Here is a 16902-nt window from a genome sequence, read left to right as displayed (position 1 = left end):
GCACACAGGCGCGTTTGTGCAACCTGTTTTCTAACGTGATGAACGGGTTCCCGAACTAATGAATTTACGCTTCCTTCAACGGTAAGAATTTGCCGTGTTCATATGGCCCTTCCGTACGTAAGAATACCATGAATGAGAGAGTTTTCCAGAAGTGTAGTGTCGACAAGAACTTCAGTCTCTGTGCTGAAATTAATTGACACGCAAGCCTTCTCGTCGTTATAGCTTGCGTTCACATCTGAACGCCAACGGGTTGGAGTATTATGCGCGTTTATTTCAAATAACTTTCTCTAGCCGAGCTATTTGAAAGCCGCGTAGAAAACTGACGCAAACGGACAAGACCTGCTCGTCGGCTACTAGCCACCTATTTGTTCTAACCTAAACATTCATAAGGAGGGTAATCGCGAGATGTATGATATCCTTACAATTAACAGAGAATTATGCCAAGTACGCTTCAGCAACAAATGAAGCGCGAAGCTATATCTTAACTGGAGATCACGTTTGTCTTCTGCAGAGAAGGTCTTTAGAGGATATGACGTGGCGGCGACACTATGGCGTATCCTCGGACAGGCGTTACAAAGACCGCATCGCTTGATTTTTCTTCTACGGTAGCGCGGTATGAGCCACTCCACAATATATCTATATTACAACCTAAACAGACATTCTCACCTTAGACTACTCTCCTCAAGGGCAAACATTTTTTATGGATATTATATCCCTTTATGAAATATATGCTTGCATTGCTAGGTTGTCAAGCGTTGCGAGGCTTCTTTCCTAGAAAGGGCTGAACATACGCTTCTGAAGAGCGTGTCGGTATTGTTGCTATTTTTTGCTTTTTTGATTACCAATACAATAGCCCACGGAAGCGTCTAAAACAATTCTGACGACACGCATCCTGGATAGGAACACCACGTGAAAACGCAGTAAATTCAGCGGTAAGCTAAGGTGCATGTATAGAAACTCCGCATTTAAATACGGTGTGTAGTCATGGTGAACAGCCTTCCACCTAAACACATCACTGTTGTCATAAACTGTGATATCCACCCTAAAAGCCTTGCCACTCGTACAAATTATTAAGGTGTCGCTTCCCATTGGTTCTCTCTTCTGCACCTTAACCGCCGCCGCTGTCTCTTCTTTCGGTCAGAAATTTAATGCCCGGAACGCCTTAAACAGAACGTAACTGTCATTCTGTACAAATATTTAAAGGTTGTTATTGAACTATAATCACTAACTTGCAAGGAACTAGACCGAGCCTACGCCACGGAGCCTTGCTCTCACGTTGAAAACAGTTGTGTGAGTCTGGGAGCACTCATGTAAAAGTCAAGACGCGCCTACTCCCACTGCTCCCCCCCCCCCCCCCCCTTTATCAAGCCACCTCAAAATGAAAGCACTCCACAACCTGATTCGGTGGACTGCGATGTAGCACGCTCGCATTTGATCCGCCTTTAGAAAAGCAAGACAAACGAAAGTTTGCAAGGAATCGGTAGACAAAAACCGCAGGGCACTGCGATCCTGGTGGCGGGACCGATCATTAGGTGCATTGCAACATGCCACTTAATTTGCAGGCTGCTAAACGCGAAGGCCAGTAGTGAGGCGGCAAAATATATGAGAAAAAGCGAGATTAAATGCCGGGCACTGGTCCTGGTACTGTCAATAACCAACACATGCTACCTGAAGGGATCAATGTTGAGGGATTCGAGAAGCTCGTTATGTAATAAACGAGAAGAAAGGGGGTTAATCACACCAAGGACAACATAGGGGAAATTACTTGTGCTCAATAAATGAAATAAAGAAACGATAAAAATAATGGAAAATAAAGTGTATGGAAAAACAACTTGCCGCAGGTGGGAACAGAACCCACAACCCTCGTATTTCGCATCTGATACTCTACCAATTGAGCTACCACAGCCCTCGTTACCTAAATATATGAAGTATGAAGTGCTAAACAAAAATGCAGCTCAAGCCTGAATGTGATGTAATATTATTGGCCCGGTTGTGCATTATCTCCGGGATCACAGAAGGAAAAATGTTTGAAACACGCTCGGTAAGGAAAAGTGGTGGTTAAGTGGATAAGAAAAGTGTTGGCGTTAATTAATAAACGTAAATGAACTTGTCCGATGGCAGGATTCAAGCAGAGATCCCCGACTATAACAGCACGTTCTCACTTAGATTACGTTTATTTGATGTTGATACTACAGCTACGCGCCTTGTACTTCGTGTAATATTCTAGTATGTTGCTGTCACATTATTTGCTTCACGGCCGTGGGGAATCTGTGACACCTATTTTTCTTTTCCCCCGGACGGCCGGCACCGTCGCTTCCGCAAATGCGCAGAGGCAAGCGCCATCTGGTGGGTGGCACGCTACTGGGGTGGCAAGCGCTACCCCAGCAGCGTGCATGACGCACTGTGATTGGCTAGTCGGCCGGAGAAGAGCCACGCCGCAGCCACGGTAACGAAACCTGGCGAGGTTCGCAAAGAAAAGTGTCCCTTTAAAATACGGCTAAGGGTAGCCGCGGCAGCAAGACCATAGAATGTAAGAAACATTATACGCGACACAATTAAGGGCCATGTGTCCAGCGTCCGGCGTCCACCGGCCGTTTCGGAAATAGTCGACCCTAACCACGCAGGCCCCCCGTGTAGGCCAAAGAAGTTACTGAGTTAATTGAACTTCTCGATGTAAAAAGAATCAGAAAAAATTATAAAGTGTGACCTACGCGAAACCTACAGAGATGATAGCGCGGCATTGTAATTTGAATATACGAGGCAACATAATTCGCTTACGCGGACACTCAAACGCACACACCCTTTAAAGCAATAGCACTCTGTAGTTTGAGGTCTTCTAGGAACGGCCCGGCCCCCTAGGTTCCTTGCATACAACCGAAAAGAGAACCACAAAGCTCGCCTTCATGCATATTGTTCGACGCCAGCGTTTCCAGGTAAACATTACGGTTAGCTAAGCTGCAGTGCAGTTCCCTCGTCGTCGTGTCGTCTTTTCACCGTGTGTTCGTCCCTTTTAGCGCTACCATCAGTTTTAAAGAATGCATCACCAACTAGGCCAACATGAAGTTTCATAAGCTGCAGTTACCGGGAAGCGTCAGCAGCACTCCGGGATCTTGTAAGCCATCGTGTCCTGCTCTTACAGGCGAAGCTGAAGCGTCCTCCAAATGCAATGTAATTAAAAAAATGTAAGAAAGTTTTAACGAACCAAAGAAATAAACATATATGCAAACAAAACTAATAAGCCAAAAACCAGGCAGGCCAGTTCGCAAGCAATTTGCGGTCTGCCTGTCACAATTGCGAAAGGTCATTAATTTGACTACAAATCCGAATTTCTAGAAAAATATGTAAGCGCGTTCCGTGTATTTGGATAAAAACCTTACTCTTGGTCCTAAATTCTTTCACGTGTTTTCCTTACTAGCTATGCTGCAACGCACCCTAAAAGCTACGTTGCAAAATATACTTTGGGCACCCAGTCCAAGGATCGGGTTTACTTGAGATAACCAGCAGACATGAGATGTGACACCTTGGCTCGCAGTGCGAAAGCGCTGCTAACTGTTCTCTGTATTAGAGATGTTCTTGAGTGCACACACTTCTCGTAAAACCATTATAGCCCTAAAGCATAGAGAAAGAGATTAAGCAAGAGTGGATACTCGCATGCAGCACAGCGGCTGAATTCACTACAGCGCACGAAGCGGATGGGATTAAGAGGAATCTTTAGCTCGGGCCGTACTCCGGCGCGGCCTATTCATTACATGTAAAACGCAAAAACGTTCTTCTGAGATAACGCCAGGACCGATTTTAATGAAACGTGTTGCATTTGAGAGAGAAAGTTAAATTCTATTGTCTGTTTAAAGCGGAATATTGATTTCGGGCTTGAATTTCGTTAAAACGCTGTTAAAATACTCAACAGTTTAAAAAGAGATAGAAGCAGGAAGTTGACAAATTCATAGCTCTGCATCAAAACAAATAGCGCGGTAACAAACGGCATCCATTAGCTCATTCAAAGCGGAAAGATGCCATATGTCAGTCTACATCTTACTTCATTTTGTGACGTTGGTTACCAGGTTTCTGCAAAAGCTGTATTTCCATTTTACTAAATCTTCTGATATTCATGTGCAACATATCAATTTTGTCCGCTTTAGATGTACTATTAGATCCAATTCACAGAATTGTATTATCATTTTTCGTTGTTGAGTTACAGAGTTGTAAACATAATAGATTCATTTATTGAAAATATTTGGTTTTTGCCAATTTTTAAGAAAAATTGATGACCAACTCAAAAACTCGAAACCAACAGTCACCAGATTTTCTTTTAAATGCAACAAACCTCACCAAATGTGGTGCAGTGGTTGACGAGAAAAACGAATTCTCCATTTACATGTATTTAGATAGGAGCACCCGAGCTAAAGCTTCCTCTTAACAGCTTCCGGTTTCGGATTTGGGCGCGCTAGTTTTGAAGGCCAGCTGGTACCCGCTACCCCGGCCTGGCTTATCGGCGTCGCACTTTCTTTTATTTTCGCTTCTACTGCTGAACCACGCGCGGGCTTCACGGGGAATCGTTTTAACGCGACAGCGTTAAGGAGCTCGTGTCGCAGAAAAACCGGTGTTGTCGGCGTCGGTGGCGTTGGCCATGAGCGACAAATCCCGGTAAGCAATTCATAAATAAAAACAATTTGCAAGGTGGCCTTGGTAAGAATCGAACCAGGATCTCCGGAATGTGAGACGGAGACGCTGCCACTCAGCCATGAGTTCTATGGTTCAAAGCGGGACAAAAGCGTCTCTAGTGAATGCGGTGTTGCCTTAGAAATGTACCGTAGAAAGCTATACTGCAGTGCATATAAGTAATTATGAGCATGTAAATTACAGAAGTCGCAATTAAACGAATAGCCAATTACGTTTCCGCTACATTTTTTCTGCGCTTGGCGCACACGCAGAGCCATCTTGCGGCAAACACAGAAGGCCCCCTCCTCGCAATGTACGGCGCTGACCTGACAAGTGGCGCGCCACTTGTCCGCTTCTCCCCTTCGTCTCGTTTGAGCGCATTGGTGCCGAGCAGGCTGGTGTGAGGATGCCCCAATACCCTTGCGTTTAATAAGTTTTCTCGCTCTCTCCCCTTCCAACTTCCAGCGTGCGTCACTCGAACCATCGTGGTTATGCGGTGGGGCTCCTCTTTCCGCTCACAACGCGATTCCTAGGTGCAGCGTCCAATGCGGGACGCCTGTGACGTGATCGCTGCGCCGTAGAGCGTCTGGTTGGAAACCGTCCCCTGTGATGTGTGCCGTGCTGCTGACTAGGAGTCATGTGTCTGCCTAGTGCTCCTGGAACAAATAATTAGAAAAAAAGTTGTGCTGTGGACTTAGAAGCGTTGTATATGAAAACTATGTATTTGTGCGACTCAAGAGCATGCCGAGCGAATGAGTGGGCGATGCGAAAGGGGTGCCATAACGCTATCGCGTTCCACTCTTGAAGGCGAAGCTTAAGCGTCCACCAATTTTTATATAGTGAAAATGATTGTGCACAATCTTTACAAGCCTCTACCGAATCTCAGCCCCGTTCAATTTTATAAACAAACGCATGACGTCTTCTAAAATGATAAAATGTTTATCTTGTTCTATATCAATGCTTGTTCCGGGATTTTTCTGCATTCATCCAAACTTGTGGCACCAGGTAAGCAGCAGGTGTTGCCGTACGAAGCTCCATCTGATGCCATCAGCTGAAAAATCGTAAATTAAAATCATGTATCATTTTGGTATATTGACCTAACTGGAATATTGCGTGTAGAGGCGTACCGTGCGTAAGTGATGAATGGGAGGCATTACAAATAAATTCACTTTTACATACATTTCGTAATATATAGCTCCTCCCAAAAAATCTCATAAGATATGAAGAAAACATTGATGTTGAGGCATCCTCCTTTCCCAAGCATATATTTCCTGCACTTTCAGAGCACACATACAACGGTGACTGCGCGTTTCCAATACAATTTGGCAATACAATACAGGGGTGGCGTCAACACAGGCTCTCAGGCAGACTACACGCTCGCAGAATGCCTTCTAGTGGCACTCAAGAAAAATCCGTGCAGGTAATGTCTCCTTTCAGCTGCTCACAAGACAGAATTGTCAAGTTCTAGGCTGCTTGGATTTTGAGCTCCTCGGAGTTACCTTTTACGCGTCCTGCCGGCGCAAGCAGCACACTCCGCTGTTATCATTCTTGGCAAACGCTCGTCGCGTTTTCGAAAAGCGTGAGTACCGACAGAAGGTATAATTATGTTTTTGCCGGGCCATAAAATGCGTCACGAACTTGTCCCACTACAATTCAGTAAACGCCAAATTAACTGTCACCACGGCGGGCTTGCTTTTTTGCTAACTGCTTCACAACCGCAGGCGCGGCGAGCACGGCTCAAAAGTGTCCGAAAAAGTTACGAAATTATTTGCAATAATTTTGGGGTTCAGAGAATTGCGTCACGAACTTGTCCCAGTAAGATTATGCACACGCGAAGCTGCGGCACACAGCGGAGCTGCTTTTCGCTAACTGCGGCACAACGGCAGGCGCGGTGCGCGTACCTCAGAAATATCCCAAAAAGTTGCGAAATACAATAACGTTCTGGATCAGAGAATGCGTCACGAACATGTCCCAGTACGATTCACTACACGCGAAATCGTCCCCCCGGTCGAGCTGCATTTTGCGAACTGCGTTACATAGCCATGTGTGGCAAGCGTGACCAGAAACTACCGGAATAAGCTACGATACGGTTAAGGCTCATAGAATGCATCGCAAACATTTCCCAGTACGAGTCATTAACTCTAATTAACTGCGCCAGAACAGCAGAGCTGTTTGTCGCTAACTGCGTCATTAGTATCGTTTTTGTGCCGTAAGCCTAAATTTGCTTCAAATGCGTCGCAGACTCTCACCTTGCAGTAATCAGTGCAGCGGTGCCATAACGGAATATCGGAAAGAGACAGGTCGCCGAACTGACGAACTTGACATCCGCAGCCGGCCTCGCTCACTTCAGTGGCACGTCTGGCGCATGACGCATCATATGGCGAGTCTGGCGTGCCGCTAGCTTGTTGCTAGGTAACGCGAGAAAAATAGGTCGCGAAATATTAGTTAATTTACCCACAAAACTTTTTAGTTTTAGCGGGAAAGAATAAAAAATAAATCAGTGTCTGTAAGGTCATTTTGCATTCCCTTTTCCGATGCTCGCGTCAACTGACGAATGGGATTAGCACTAGGCCGGGCGTGTTCCCTGTTGCCAGTTTTCGCCGAGTGTCTCCTGTTGTTGAATTTCTTTCTCTATGACTTATGCATTTGTGCAACATCTGTCCCTGCATTTCATGCAGTGAGTGAGCAAAGAAGTGGGAGAGAGCGTAGCGGCGCCCGTCCGTTCACCCTAAAAAACGCGGTTGCGCCGTTAGACGACAATAACAGACGCTTAGGCAATTGCGGCTGCAGTGCGAGCATGACACGCAGAGTTTTACGAATGCAATTCTTATGAGACCAATTTTGACTCTTATTCGGAGTTGAGGTCGATTAACAGACGGTACAAAGAATCAAAATCAACTTTCTCGTGGAACTGAGCGAGAGTGGGGCACAGATACATCAAAGGTTTCAATGTACCCATTGGAATTATGCCATAAAGGAATGAATTGTGCTGGTGTAGGCCCAGCGTTTTCGTCAAGGCCGTTAACGCGCCACGGAAGATACGGACGCACCTCCACCTAGCACGAAGATGAGACCATGAATTGTGTGCCTTTTCTTACGTTTAGTAACCGTTGAAACTTTGCTTGAACATCAGAAGCACTCTATTTGGGAAAGCCGTTTGTTCGCCGAACTTTCACGAAACTTTTGGAGATGAAATGTTGCTACTCTGATAGTGCCCGGAACTGCCTAATGCTGAGCAAAAGTTGCTACAACACATTTTGCAACATTGCGCTGAACCATCTGAGAGATTGTGCGCGTGCTCTGCAACGAAACCTTCGATACACAATCGCTATATTCTCCATCATGATGATGCACTACTGCGCTCTGCAATTTTGGTGCGCTATTTTCCGGCAAACAATTTCATCCCTTTGGCGGAACAATCTCCATACTCCTCACATTTGACCCCCGAAGAATTTTAATCTGAAGCATAATTTCCCACAGTCAAGGCACTTCGAGAAAAGCAGGAAGGTTCCTGTCTCGCCTCATACAAAGCATCAGTAGCAAAATGAAATGCTTGATCGATAGTGGAATATAAGCTCTACTTTTGAGCACAGGAGTGCGTAGGGTAAACCTCCAGACCATTATCACTATGTTTATTCCCTTGATCCGCACATTAAAACAGAAAGTAGAGAAAATGATAACAACAAAGCTGGTGACCAAAAAAGAGGCGGTAACCAATTAATTTCTTCTTTCATATCAGTCATCATATCAATTGCATTAATCCACTCAGGAGGTTCCCACTGCCCGGTATAACTCAAAAGCGCTACACTGTCAAGTTTTTAAACGCAAGAGGTACGTGGACAACTGCATGCCTCACCATGCATATGCGTCTTCCATATACTGCGGAGGCATAGGTGAGTGACAAGGTCACATTGTGTGACCACAGTCTTTTCAATTTGTAGAAATCTCATTCCCTATTCGCATGCTCCTCTCGTGCGACAGATGACTGGCTTTTTGGGGCATTTGGCGCTCGCGTCACATGCCACTTTGAGTCACCTATATACCAAACAGAAATGCGTGCGTATAAGAGGCAAGAACTTTTTCCTATATATTTCATAGAGTGCAGTAAGCGAAGAAGAATTGAGTAGCAGCGCTTACCGGCTATGACGGCCACTTAAAAGCACTTCCAGGGGAGAGAGATTAAGAAAAATTTGTCATCGTGCTCCATAACGGCTCGCGCCAGTGGAAGGGAACCTGGTGGTACGTGAATTTGTGTTGATTATTCCCTAGAAATCCCCAAGTCTAGAAAATTGCGATGGGGTGCAACCATCGTCATCTGAGTTAGGGGATGCAACTTGTATAAAAACATATCATGCCACACCCGGAAGTGCAATCAACCTATTTATTTCACGCCATTTGGTGATAACGTTCCAAAGCTCTTGAGGAGGGTGGTATGTAACACCATGCCAACAAGCTTTTTTCAAATTTTCCCCCAAAAATAATTCGCTTTCGGATGAATGAAGCGGAAAAATGCCATGCCGATAGGCACGATAGAAGTTCTTTAACAATGTTACCAAATTACGTTTGGCCTCTAGCTATAGACTTGGCCTAAGAGTGGTCTTACAGAACTCCTTCCAAAAAGCAAGAAACTTCATAAAGACGATTTCACCCTTTAGAATTCAGCATCTGGCGTCGTAACAAATTTATGTTTTCATATTATTGAATGTTTGCTGAAAGCGGCATTGCTGACTGTTGGCAGCAGCGCACTTGTTTGCACATCAGCAATTTTGTTCATTAAAACTAAAATTAACAAAATGAACATTTAATGCTATCACAATTGTCCAGTACAAAAGCCTCACTCACATTGCAGGGAGAACTCGTTTTCGTAAATGAATGAATTCTGCAGGTTTATGCACGAAAACCACGATTTCATTATGAGGCACGCCGTAGTGGGGGGTGGGGGGAGGCTCCGGAGAAATTTTGACCACCAATGGATCTTTAAGGAGCCCCAGCAAGGGACACTGGCATTTTTGCATTTCGCCTCCATTGAAATGCGGCCGCCGCGCACGGATACGATCCCGCTACTTGTTTCTCATCGAACCCGAACAAAAGGCAAAGATTCTGCGGGAATCGGTACAGTACCCGGTGTCAGCAACTCTCTTAGCATCCCGTCACTAGGGGAGCCTCGTGAATATCGCTGGTGCCTATTAAATACTCAAAGTTTAGACCAGCATAGAATCCGGAGTATCTACCAGGAAGAATTCGCCATGCAATCTTGGATAAAAAAGCAGGAAATTAAGCGCCTGGCTCATTGTAATCTCTATGCTTCACAATGGAAATATAAAAACGTAATTTGAAAAAAAGCCATTTGCTCGCGAAATAAACATTATCTCCACAAATTATGTCCATTGTGCGACATTGATGACTTGTTCAAATATATTTAGTTCATGCACTGGCCTTAAGAATTATGTTAGGTCCTAAAAATGTTTTCTAAATAAAAAAAGTCCCTTGTCATTTTGAGCCGATAGTTGTCTATCCAGGTTCAAAAAAATACTGCAAAATAAGATGCAAAGTGAATGTTAGTCATCTTGTTCACTCAAAGGACCATATATTGAACAATACACAGTATTAGCGTTTGTATCTGAATATAAATGCATTAGGTATGTGAAAAAAATAGCGTTGTCTTCACGGCGCAAGCTACGAGCGTTCTTGGGTTTCTGTTGTTTACGTGCTTTGAGATAACATACGTTATTTGGCAACATTAGGTTCCTAATAGTGAGCTTTAGGATAGCTCTTCTCGCTTTACCAACGTTAAGCGCAAGCACTTTACGGAACGTAAGGGTGTGCGTCACTTGAGGACCTTTAATATAGGGTTTGAGGACGTAAGCGTAATAAGAAATGTAGGCGGACATAACACCATCTCTTGCCTAAGTGAGCAATCGCTTTCTGTCCTGCCTGTAAACTAGTCACCTGTAGCCGAGGAAGTGGCCAATCCGTTTAAGTGCTTTTGCGAGGACAACTCAGCAGCAGGCAGTGCGCCGCACATCTTGTTCGTTTGCACCAACTCATGGCGCGCTCAAATGTCCCTCGGTAATATTTTTGCTTGGCTGACCCAAGATGGGACGAGATTGACGCTATTCCGACGCGCAAGTGAGAACCACGGGCCGCGTTGTATTCGACCTGTGGAGGTTCACTCTCACTAGGCCGACCAGACACGGATTTCGGTCTGCCGACTGTCGGCGCCTTTGTCACTGTACCGAGGCCGAGCTCTCCGCCGACCGTCGGCAGATTGGCAGCGTCGGTGCAGTGTGACACAGACGCCGACAAGAAGGGAGAAACGCTGTCGCCGACAGCAGCCAGACCGCATTCAGTGTCGGGTCAGCCTAATGTGAGGGAGCCCTAATGGGCTCCTCATGATAGATGCCATCACAGACCAGTTGTTCCTTCGCCAATTCCGGTTTCAAAAAGCACACTTGCCTGTTCTTGTGAAAGCGTTGAAAGCTCCATAGTACCTTACGAGCGCTGAAGGAGTGAGAGTGTCTCCCAGAAAGCCCTGTGTATGTGCAGACGTCGCCTGGGCTACACGAATGCTGGTTTCACTTGCAAGATTCTTAGGCCGCCAATACAGTGTCATATCAAGCGTGTCGAAAATATGTTATTTAACATTGAAATGAAATGCGGATTTTTGTTCGACGACCTGCTCAGCCACCAATGGCTCACACAACAGGATTTGCGGGACATGAGTAATGTGTGTTTAAGCACATATTATACATTCTTTCGCCATAGTGTTGTATTACAAATGAAAAAGAAGTACCCTAGCCGTGTATTGAACTTCGAAACGCTGCTCTGACAATGCATTACGATTGCTGCCAGGCAGCTTAGTTAAAAGGAGCTCCACTGGATAAGTGCTGGGCATTCATTGGTGGCATGGTCCCACGCTTATGCCGGCCGACTAATTCAGCACGCCTACTTTTTTATACACAACATACTGCGTGCATTGACCTACCAGGAACTGACGTGGGCTACCTGGCTAGTCTGTGAACTCGGTGAGCTTTACCCTGGGATCAGGCATTATGGTAGTTGGTGTCGCATTATGTATTGGGAAGTGCTCACACGTTACCCATATATGTGCGAGATCTGGCTGCAGAGCTCAATAAATTGCACTAAGAGATACTGCTGCTCTCACACGACTTCTATTTTCATTTTGTGCTGACTGTTCCCCTTTAATAGGTCAATAATCTGCAATCTCGATCCCAGGAGACAGGCACAAACTTAGTGTCCTGCTAAGCGAAGATGATTTACTCCTATCTGAGCTATATTTTCTCCTTTTCATTATTTATACATTTATCATTATCATAATTTTGCTAACAGTTCATGATCCACTAGTTTCTATTAAGCCGCACTTTTGTTGAGCAAGCTCTACGAGAAACTGGAGCTTCCAGCCCCAGGTAGGCGAATACCTACCGACGTACATACATACATACATACACAGATACGTACACATACATACATACATACATACATACATACATACATACATACATACATACATACATACATACATACATACATACATACATACATACATACATACATACATACTGTCGTAATGGTGCCGTCGCGGTCACTCCATCGTCGTAATTACAACTTCCTCATCCGACTTTCATCATGGCGTCATCATGACATCGCTGTCACACTGGTCGTTATACGATCGTCATCACTTCGGTAACGTCATTCCACGGTCATGGTGCCGTCGTTGTTTCATCGACGTCGATGCTTGGCCGCCGTTTTATCGTCATTAGGCCCCGGTTGTCCGGCTATCGCCGTTATTGCGTCATCGTCAGAAAGTCGCAACAAAATTTGTTGTTACCGTTGTCGTCATGACGTAGCGGTCCTGCCAGCGTCGTCACTCCAGCTTCGTTATCCGACTGTCGCCTTGCCGTGGTCGTCACGCCGTCATCGCCAATGCAGATTTCATGAAACTCTCATCGCGCCATTGGCGTCACACGCTCGCAGTCATCCACCATCGTCATAACATGGTCGTCCTCGTGTCACCTTCATGCAGTCGTCGTTATTCATTCGTTGACATATATTGTGTTAAGCATTCATTCATCGTAACGCCCTCGTGTTTTCATCGTCGTCATTTTAACTTCAGTATCGGACTCTAGTCAAGCCGTCGTCGTCACACGATTGGAGTCACACAGTCATCATCATAGCGTTGTCGTATTGTGTGCGTTGTTCCTCTGTCGTTTTACCCTCGTCATCACTTCAGTAACGTCATCCCAATGCGTCATGCCATCGAACGTCATACCGCCTTCTTCGATGCATTGACACTTAATTTCTTCATTTCAACGTAATGAAGCTGTGTCATTAAATCGGGATTACGCTATCGTTGCGACGCCATCGTTGTCACTTCATCCTCGTCATACAGTGGCTATCATGCAGCCATTGCCACACCGTTGTCGTCATGTCGTCGTTGTCGTGCCATCATAGTTATTTGAGCTTCGTCATTTGGTTGTTCTGATGCCATTGTTACACCTTCCTCGTCATGCACTCATCGTTAGGTAACTGTTTTTACATCATCGACATCACGCTGTCATCGTTATACCCTCGTTATCATTTTAGAATTGTCATCACAAAGGCGTCATGCCATCGTCGTCATACCGCCTTTGTGGTTACATGCATCGACGTTATTCCTTCTTCGACACTCCACCGTCGTAAGTGTATCGACGTCATGCATTCATCATTATTCCACCGCACCCAAGGACGACTTTCACAAACAAGTGCGATCGGAAAAATGGGCTCCAATTCTCGTTGTGAAGGTGCGTAGCCAGCGAAGCTGTGGTATCACCTGATCCGATAGACCAATGTTACGTTGCCTTCAAATGGGTCCCGCCGAGCCTGGGCACGACGCCCTTGTGCATATTGATGTTGCTCTTTCTTTCGTCGCTCATCGTATTAGCACTGCTCTTCAGGTGTCGCAACTGTGCGTAGTAGGCTTTGGGCAGGAACTACTGCGTCCTACCTAGCCTGAGCACGACGTCGTTGTGCACATTGGCGTTGCTGTTCGCGTCGCCCCTCATTGTGTTCGCCTTGCTCCTCGGGATTCCTAACTATCCGTGGCCTTTCTAAGGCGCTATCAGAGCAGAAACGAAATCATTTGCCGGCCACGTGGTTCTTTTATAATGAAACTGCAGTTACGTCACTCCATGCTTTGTATGCTACAGTTGCCGCTTCCCAGGAACTGCCACTTATACAACCGCAATTTTTACCGGAAAACGCATGCGGCGAATTGTATGCGCGAAGGCGAGCTTTCTGGGTTTCTTTTTTTTTGCGATAGCGATTATATGGACACTCCTAGCGCATTTCTGCCTTCCGCGTCGCCGTGACGTTTTGTATACAGTCCAAGGGGGAGATGCCGGGTCGGTGACGGAAACGGTCGCATACCGCGTCGGCTCCGTGACAGATCGCAATCAATTGCGATACACCAACTTTTCCCCCTGCAAGCCTGGTATAATCGTCTCCACGAACCTCAGCAGTACCCGTCTATACCACGTTTGTTAAGGTGGGGCCAATTTTTGACCACTTTTTGGTCATTTGAAGCTTTCGTCACGCCGCGGTGGTGCTAAGCCTAACGGCGCCGGGGCCTGCGATGGCCCCGGTCGGGGATCCCTCGGCTCTGGCGGCTCCAAATCAAGTCACCGGATACGACCCGCAGTCCTTGCAGATCGTAACAGTGGATAACCATCAATCTGGGATACGACTCAAGGCGAGGATCCTCTACCAACCGAGGACGATTACCTCCAAGATATGGTCCGCGTCTGGCGCGGAAAGAAGAACGCGGCGGCATCGAGGGACGCTGGTGCTGGTGCCACCCAGCAACAGGCGCCGGCTAGCTCTGCGCATACGCAGGGCAGGAGTGCGCTGAACGCAGCCTCGACGAGCTCCAAGCAACTCCGGTGGCGGCCGCAGAACACGCCGCGCATTGAAAAAGATGACATCGTCGTGGTGCTGAAACCAAGAAACACGGTCGACCTCAAGGCAACTTTTGGTCCTGGACGAGCCGGCGCTGCAGTCCGCAGCATCCTCGGGGACGACGCAAATGCTGGACTTGAGGTGTGGCCCGTTTGGGACCAAAACGTCCTTGTATGTGCACTGAAATCTGTCGACGCCGCGGAGAAGCTACTCCGGGATATTGTTCTGCCGGTAGGGGAACGCGAGCTACCGTTCCGGGGACACCCTAAACTCTCCGGAGCGTTCTGTCGAGGCGTCGTGACTGTTTCGCCAGACGAAACGTCTGAAAGCGTTAAACGAAAACTCATCATCATCATCATCATCAGCCTGGTTATGCCCACTGCAGGGCAAAGGCCTCTCCCATACTTCTCCAACTACCCCGGTCATGTGCTAATTGTGGCCATGTTGTCCCTGCAAACTTCTTAATTTCGTCCGCCCACCTAACTTTCTGCCGACCTCTGCTACGCTTTCCTTCCCTTGGAATCCATTCCGTAACTCTTAATGACCATCGGTTATCTTCCCTCCTCATTACGTGTCCTGCCCATGTCCATTTCTTTTTCTTGATTTCAACTAAGATATCATTAACTCGCGTTTGTTCCCTCACCCAATCTGCTCTTTTCTTATCCCTTAACGTAACACCTATCATTCTTCTTTCCATAGCTCGTTGCGTCGTCCTCAATTTGAGTAGAACCCTTTTCGTAAGCCTCCAGGTTTCTGCCCCGTAGGTGAGTACTGGTAAGACACAGCTATCATACACTTTTCTCTTGAGGGATAATGGCAACCTGCTGTTCATGATCTGAGAATGCCTGCCAAACGCACCCCATCCCATTCTTATTCTTCTGAATATTTCCGTCTCATGATCCGGATCCGCAGTCACTACCTGTCCTAAGTAGACGTATTCCCTTACCACTTCCAGTGCCTCACTACCTATTGAAAACTGCTGTTCCCTTCCGAGACTGTTAAACATTATTTTAGTTTTCTGCAGATTAATTTTTAGACCCACCCTTCGGCTTTGCCTCTCTAGGTCAGTGAGCATGCATTGCAGTTGGTCCCCTGAGTTACTGAGCAAGGCAATATCATCAGCGAATCGCAAGTTACTAAGGTATTCTCCATTAACTCTTATCCCCAATTCTTCCCAATCCAGGTCTCTGAATACCTCCTGTAAACACGCTGTGAATAGCATCGGAGATATCGTATCTCCCTGCCTGACGCCTTTCTTTATTGGGATTTTGTTGCTTTCTTTATGGAGGACTACGGTGGCTGTGGAGCCGCTATAGATGTCTTTCAGTATTTTTACATATGGCTCGTCTACTCCCTGATTCCGCAATGCCTCCATGACTGCTGAGGTTTCGACTGAATCAAACGCTTTCTCGTAATCAATGAAAGCTATATATAAAGGTTGGTTATATTCCGCACATTTTTCTATCACCTGATTGATAGTGTGAATATGGTCTATTGTTGAGTAGCCTTTACGGAATCCTGCCTGGTCCTTTGGTTGACGGAAGTCTAAGGTGTTCCTGATTCTATTTGCAATTACCTTAGTAAATACTTTGTAGGCAACGGACAGTAAACTGATCGGTCTATAATTTTTCAGGTCTTTGGCGTCCCCTTTCTTATGGATTAGGATTATGTTAGCGTTTTTCCAAGATTCCGGTACGCTCGAAGTCATGAGGCATTTTGTATACAGGGTGGCCAGTTTCTCTAGAACTATCTGCCCACCATCCTTCAACAAATCTGCTGTTACCTGATCCTCCCCAGCTGCCTTCCCCCTTTGCATAGCTCCCAAGGCTTTCTTTACTTCTTCCGGTGTTACCTGTGGGATTTCAAATTCCTCTAGACTATTCTCTCTTTCATTATCGTCGTGGGTGCCACTGGTACTGTATAAATCTCTATAGAACTCCTCAGCCACTTGAACTATCTCATCCATATTAGTAATGATATTGCCTGCTTTGTCGCTTAACGCATACATTTGATTCTTGCCAATTCCTAGTTTCTTCTTCACTGCTTTTAGGCTTCCTCCGTTCCTGAGAGCATGTTCAATTCTATCCATATTATACTTCCTTATGTCAGCTGTCTTACGCTTGTTGATTAACTTCGAAAGTTCTGCCAGCTCTATTCTAGCTGTAGGGTTAGAGGCTTTCATACACTGGCGTTTCTTGATCAGATCTTTCGTCTCCTGTGATAGCTTACTGGTATCCTGTCTAACGGAGTTACCACCGACTTCTATGGCACACTCCTTAATGATGCCCA

This window comes from Dermacentor variabilis, chromosome 3 (genome assembly GCF_050947875.1).
Source record: "Dermacentor variabilis isolate Ectoservices chromosome 3, ASM5094787v1, whole genome shotgun sequence".
NCBI lineage: Eukaryota > Metazoa > Arthropoda > Arachnida > Ixodida > Ixodidae > Dermacentor > Dermacentor variabilis.
The sequence above is the reverse complement of the archived record's forward strand: the minus strand, read 5'-3'. Positions refer to the sequence as shown.